Raw genomic sequence first — 6,407 nt, 5'->3', positions numbered from 1 at the left:
TAGAGATGGTCAGAGGCAGAATCCACACGGATTCACAGGCTGTGACTAAAGATCAGAGACTTGGAAAAGATATAGTTGGAAAAAAAGTGACAAAAGGGTATGGGAAGAGACATCTAGATAAATTTATCCGAATGAACGCATAATGCCAGCATATTTTTTGATCCATCATCTGTGAATACTCACAAGGAATAGTTTCAGCAGAATAAGATGTTTATACTTTCATGAACAAGATGATGTTGTATGACTGTCAATTAGCCTCTTTCTCCAGCCATCCTCATCCTTACAGACTGTACTCCTACACAAAGTGGGCACAGCAGCAGGGATGAATGTTGTACATAGTATCAACAACATAGATTCAACAAATATGGTCTGGCTTGCAAATTCCCAGGTTTTCAGTAATAGATAATAATACTTAGCTCCCAGTACGGTACCATTCCCCAAGGACATCAACCATCTACCCAGGAACAAATTGATTAAATTGGACCCTTCCAAGGATGCTATTTTCTTCTGCAAGTCAGCTGAGGTGTCAAGATGAGAGGTCGTGAAAAACACCCCAGCTTCCAGTTTTTCTTCACTCTCCATCCTTTTGCTTGTCCCACAATTGACATCCTTGATGACCTGTAATCATTTCAGTCCTGCCACCACCCACAAAACTACACAAGCCTGACTCATTTTTAGCAAAAGTAAAAGGTGAGCTGAAAAAAAAGTCCAAATTACAAAGTGTCTAAGAATATTAGTATCTAAATACTTGAAAATAAATAAGGTCTCATGTGTTGGTTCACAGTATTGAAGCCCTTTTACATTAACAGCTTAATGGACAAATCTCAGATAATACAGCAATCATTATCAGATATCTACATCTATTTCTTCGTACTTCTATACCGTATTTGTGTTCCATTTACAGCAGTTGCTCTTTTGTATTATAGTGTTTGTCACTAAATGGTAAAGTGTCTATGGCAAAGGTTCTCTTTTTTTGTCTTTGTATTCCTAATATCTGGCTATAGTGGGCACCCTGTAAAACTGTTGAATGGAAAACAGTGAATTTATGAATTACCTGTCAGTCAGTATGTCCATCTATAGAAATGAGAACAACATTTAAGTCATAACAACATAATCAAGCATTGGAGATTTGTTATATTTGGGTGCACAAGATGGAATAAGTATGGGTTAATCAGGGTAGAGTTTTCTCATAAGCAATAGAGACGGTACAAGGATTTGGTGCAAGCTGAGCCCTTCAGAATTGTGTATACTGCATTTTTGTTGATCAACACAAGACTTGAAAGTTAATGAGGGAAATTGTGTCTTGAGCACAAAAGAGGAATATATTTGTCTGGATATTCAGGATAGTGGTATATACCAGGAGTATGGATAATCAGTCTCTGAAGCAAATTGTGAGGCAAGGAATATAGAAACAAATTTCTATTAAAATATTTTGTAGGTAGAGTAGATAGGAAGGATAAAACTTATAAAACATATGAATCATTGGAAGAAAGAAAGAAAGAAAGAAAGAGGGGAAGAGAGAGGAAGGATGGAAAGAAGGAAGGAAGGAAGGATGGAAGGAAGGAAGGAAGGAAGGAAGGAAGGAAGGAAGGAAGTAAAGGAGAAACAGAAAGAAAGAAATCACTAATACCAAATATAATGGCAAAACACAATTGATACATATTTGTTTGATGAATATATAAGTAAACTAATTAATGTTTTGCTAAATTTATCACCTTCCTAAGAATGTTAGAATATTTCTAGGAATTTAGCAAACATTTATAAGCCAATATAATAGTGATTCTTCTCTTAGGATTTGGTGACCTTATAATGAAAGAATGGATGGAATTCATAGTCTTTGAACTCCTTTTTACACAAATAGTATGCATACCCTTTTTTTTTTTCTGGAAAGAAGTTCCATCTCATTCTCATTGATTCAGCAAATACATGACTACCTACAGGGATCTGTACTTCCCTCTTTCAAAGGTTGAGAACTATTGCCCTAAAGTACTCATATAGCTGTTGATTTGCATGTGTGCTGATATATCCTCTAGGCCCACCACCAACATCATTTAAATTTTAAATGACCATGAATCCATATATCCTCAGAATAAAAAAGAATACAGTATGATCAAGAAAAAAAAGTCAGATAATAAGACTTATCCACATTAATTTACACAGGGAATAGCCTCAGAAGTTTTGGGGGTTTTTTTTGTTTTGTTTTGTTTTGTTTTTTTCATAAAGGGATCAAGATAGAGATTGGTGCTTTGAGATAATTTCGTCAATACTCTTCAATGGTTCAATTGTCTACATTGCAAGAACTTGCTGCTGACAGGGCGACAGTTCACAGTTTTGATGTCCTTGTAGTCCACATTATTTCAATCTGTCTAGTAGCTGTACTCTTTGTGAGTTTAAAGTTGTTTAGTCAACGAAACAAGGACAGTATAGATTGAATTGATCAATGTCACCTTGAAGGTAGATTAAAAGGCCTTTTTTTTTTTTTTTTTTTTATGCTAAGTGAAATAAGCCATACAGAGAAAGACAGATACCATATGGTTTCACTCTTATGTGGATCCTGAGAAACTTAACAGGAACCCATGGGGGAGGGGAAGGAAAAAAAAAAAAAAGAGGTTAGAGTGGGAGAGAGCCAAAGCATAAGAGACTGTTAAAAACTGAGAACAAACTGAGGGTTGATGGGGGGTGGGAGGGAGGGGAGGGTGGGTGATGGGTATTGAGGAGGGCACCTTTTGGGATGAGCACTGGGTGTTGTATGGAAACCAATTTGTCAATAAATTTCATATAAAAAAAAAAAAGGCCTTTTTTGTAAGGTAGTGAAACACAGGAGGCTAGGAGAGAAAGCTTCCTAATATGCTGAATGACAGAATTAAGTTTTGAAAAAACCTTGATGCAGATATGAATGTAAAGAACATCATTTCAGTTGTTTTAAATCATGGTTATTGAAATGTAATCTACAAATGGTAAATTTACCCTGTGTAGGTGTACAATTACATAGGTTTTAACAAATGTATACCACCGTTGCTATGTAACCACCGTTGCTATGAAGATGTAGAATATTCCTATTATTACAAAAGTCTCCCGATAAACTTCATAGTTAGTCATGTCACATCCAGCCCTGGAAATTGTTGACTTGATTTCTAACTCTATACTTTGCCTTTTTCCAGAAAGTCATATAAACAGAACCATAAATTATGCAATCTTTTGTGTCTGTGTCTTTCATTTTGCTTAATAAATTTAAGATTCTGCCTCATCAGGTGTTCATCAATTTATGTTCGTTTGTTGCTAAACAATATTTAATTTTAGAGCTGTACCAAGACTTATTTATTCATTCAACAGTTTATGTACATTTTTCCCAATGCATGTAGTTGCTGCTATACACATTTGTATATAGGTCCTTTACTGGACACATATATCTTTATTCTGTTAGTTGGATGCCTGGGAGGGTAATTGTTCACCACATATTATATTGTTGTACTATATTATTTATATTATATTATCTATATTATGTTATTTTCATATTATATCTAATTATGTTATATACTAATATTCACATCTTACATATTATATATGAAGTGCTAAATTGCTCTCCAAAGTGGCTGTACCATTTTGTTTTCCTGAATGCAATGTTTAAGAGTGGTTCTGCATCCTTGTCAACACTTGGCATTGCCAATTTTTTTTAGCCATGCTACTAAGTGTGCAATGAAATCTCATTTGGGTTTTAATTTGCATTTCCCTAATAAATAATAACACTGAACTTCTTGAATGTGTTTGCCATCCGTATCTTTTTTTTAAATTTATTTATTTTGAGAGAGAAAGAGAGAGATAGTGTGAGTGGGTGAGGGGCAGAGAGAGAGGGAGACAGAGTATCCCAAGCAGGCTATGCACTGTCAGCACAGAGGCCAATGCAGGGTTCAGACTCATGAACCTTGAGCTCATGACTTGAGCTGACCCCAAGAGTCCGATGCTTAACCAACTGACCCACCTAGGTGCCCCTATATCTCTTTTATAATGAAGAATCTGTTCATTTTTTCTACTTTTAGTGGATGTATTATTATTATTATTGAATTGTGAGAGTTCACACAAGCCTTTTAATTGATACAGGTATATTGTGCTTCACAGATACTGTGTTTTTTAGAGATTGAAGTTTTGTGGCAACTCTGCATTGAGCAAGTCTATTGGTGCCATTTTTCCAACCGCATTTGCTCACTTTACATCTCTGTGATACATTTTGGTAATGCTCACAATATTTCAGACTTTTTCATTATTGTGGTATTTGTTATGGCGGTCTGTGATCAGTGATCTTTAATGTACTATTGTAATTGTTTGGGGGCACCATAAACCATGCCCATATAGGATGGCAAATTTAATTGGTAAATGTAAGGGTTCTGACCGCCCCACCAACTGGCTATTCCCCCTCCTTTCTCCCTCTCCTCAGGCTTCCTTATTCCCTGAAATACAGCAATATTAGAATTAAGCCAGCTAATAACCTTACAGTGGCCTCTAAGTGTTCAACTGAAAGAGAGAGCTACATATCTCTCACTTTAAATCAAAAGCTAGAAATGATTACGCTTAGTGAGGAAGGCATGTCGAAAGCCGAGATCAGTGGAAAGCTAAGACTGTTGCACCAAAAACTAGCCAAGTTTTGAAGGCAGAGGAAAAGTTCTTGAAGGAAATTAAAAGTGGTATTCTAGTGAAGACAGGAATGATAAGAAAGAGAAACAGCCTTACTGCTCATATGGAGAAAGTTTGAGTTGTCTGCATAAAAGACCACCAGTCATAACATTCCGTGAGGCTAAAGGCTAATCTCATCAATTCTGTGAAGGCTGAGAGAGGTGAGGAAGCTGCAAGAAAAAAGTTTAAAGCTAGCAGAGGTTGGTTCATGAGGTTTAAGGAAAGAAGCCATTCTCCATAACACAAAAGTTCAAGTTGAGGCAGCAAGTGCTGATGTAGAAGCTGCAGCAGTTTTTCACAAGATCTAGCTAAAATAGTTAATGACCGTGAGTGACTACACTAAACAACAGATTTTCAATAGAGACGAAATGGCCTTTTATTGGAATAAGATGCTATCTAGGACTTTCATAGCTAGACAGGAGAAGTCAAGGCCTGGCTTCAAAGCTTCAAAGGGCAGGCTGACTCTCTTGGGGCTGATGCAGCTAGCAACTTTAAGTGGAAGCCAATGCTCATTTACCATTCCAAAAACTTCTAGGGTGTTTAAGAATTATGCTAAGTGCTCTGTAACTGGAACAGCAATGCCTGGATGAAGCACATCTGTTGACAACATGGTTTGCTGAGTATTTTAACCCCACTGTTGAAATCTACTGCTCAAAAAAAGATTCCTTTATATTTCTGCTCAGTGGTGCCTGGCTGACTCAGTTGATAGAACATGTGACTCTTGATCTCAGTGTTGTGAGTTTGTCTCACATTGGGAGTGGAGATTACTTAAAAATGATATCCTAAAAAACAGATGTACAACAAGATTAATGTTATTTTCATGCCTGCTAACACAACATCCATTCTGAAGCCTATCGATCAAAGAGTAATTTCAACTTTGAAGTCTGATTATTTAAGAAATATATAATTGGTAAGGCTATAGCTGTCTTAGATAATGATTCCTCTGATGGTGAAGTAAATTGAAAAACTTCTTGAATGATTCGCCATTCTAGATGCCATTTGAGTCCATTTGTGATTCACAGGAAAAAGCAAAAATATCAACATGAACAGGAGTTTGGAAGAAGTGGATTCCGACCCTCACGGATGACTTTTAGGAGTTCACAACGACAGTAGAGGAAGTAACTGCAGATGCGGTGGAAATAGCAAGAGAAATAGAATGAGAAGTGAAGCCTGAAGATGGGACTTATTCTGCCATCTCACGATCAAACTTTAAAGTCTGAGGTGTTGCTTCTTAGGGATGAGAAAAAAAAGTGGTTTCTTAAGATGGAATCTATTCCTGGTGAAAATTCTGTGAAGATTGTTGAAATGACAACAAAGCAATTAGAATATTACATAAATGTAGTTGATAAAGCAGTGACATGATTTGAGAAGATTCCAATGTTGAAAGAAGTTCGACTAGGGTAAAAACTTGTCAAAGAGCATTGCATGTTACAGAGAAATTTTTCACAAAAGAAAGAATTGATAAAAGAAAGAATGGATAGATATAGCAAACTTCATTATTGTCTTATTTTTTGCCATTGCTGTTTTATTTTAAGAAATTGCCACAGCCACTCCAACCTTCAGCAACCACCACTGTGATGTCAGCAGGCATCAACATTAAGACAAGACTCTTGGAGCACCTGGGTGGCTCAGTCGGTTAAGTGGTCGACTTCAGCTCAGGTCATGATCTTGTGGTTTCTGAGTTCGAGCCCCTTGACAGGCTCTGTGCTGACAGCTCAGAGCCTGGAGCCTGCTTCAGA

The sequence above is a fragment of the Lynx canadensis genome, chromosome B1 (genome assembly GCF_007474595.2).
Source record: "Lynx canadensis isolate LIC74 chromosome B1, mLynCan4.pri.v2, whole genome shotgun sequence".
NCBI classification, from domain to species: domain Eukaryota; kingdom Metazoa; phylum Chordata; class Mammalia; order Carnivora; family Felidae; genus Lynx; species Lynx canadensis.
Note: the sequence above shows the minus strand (reverse complement) of the source record.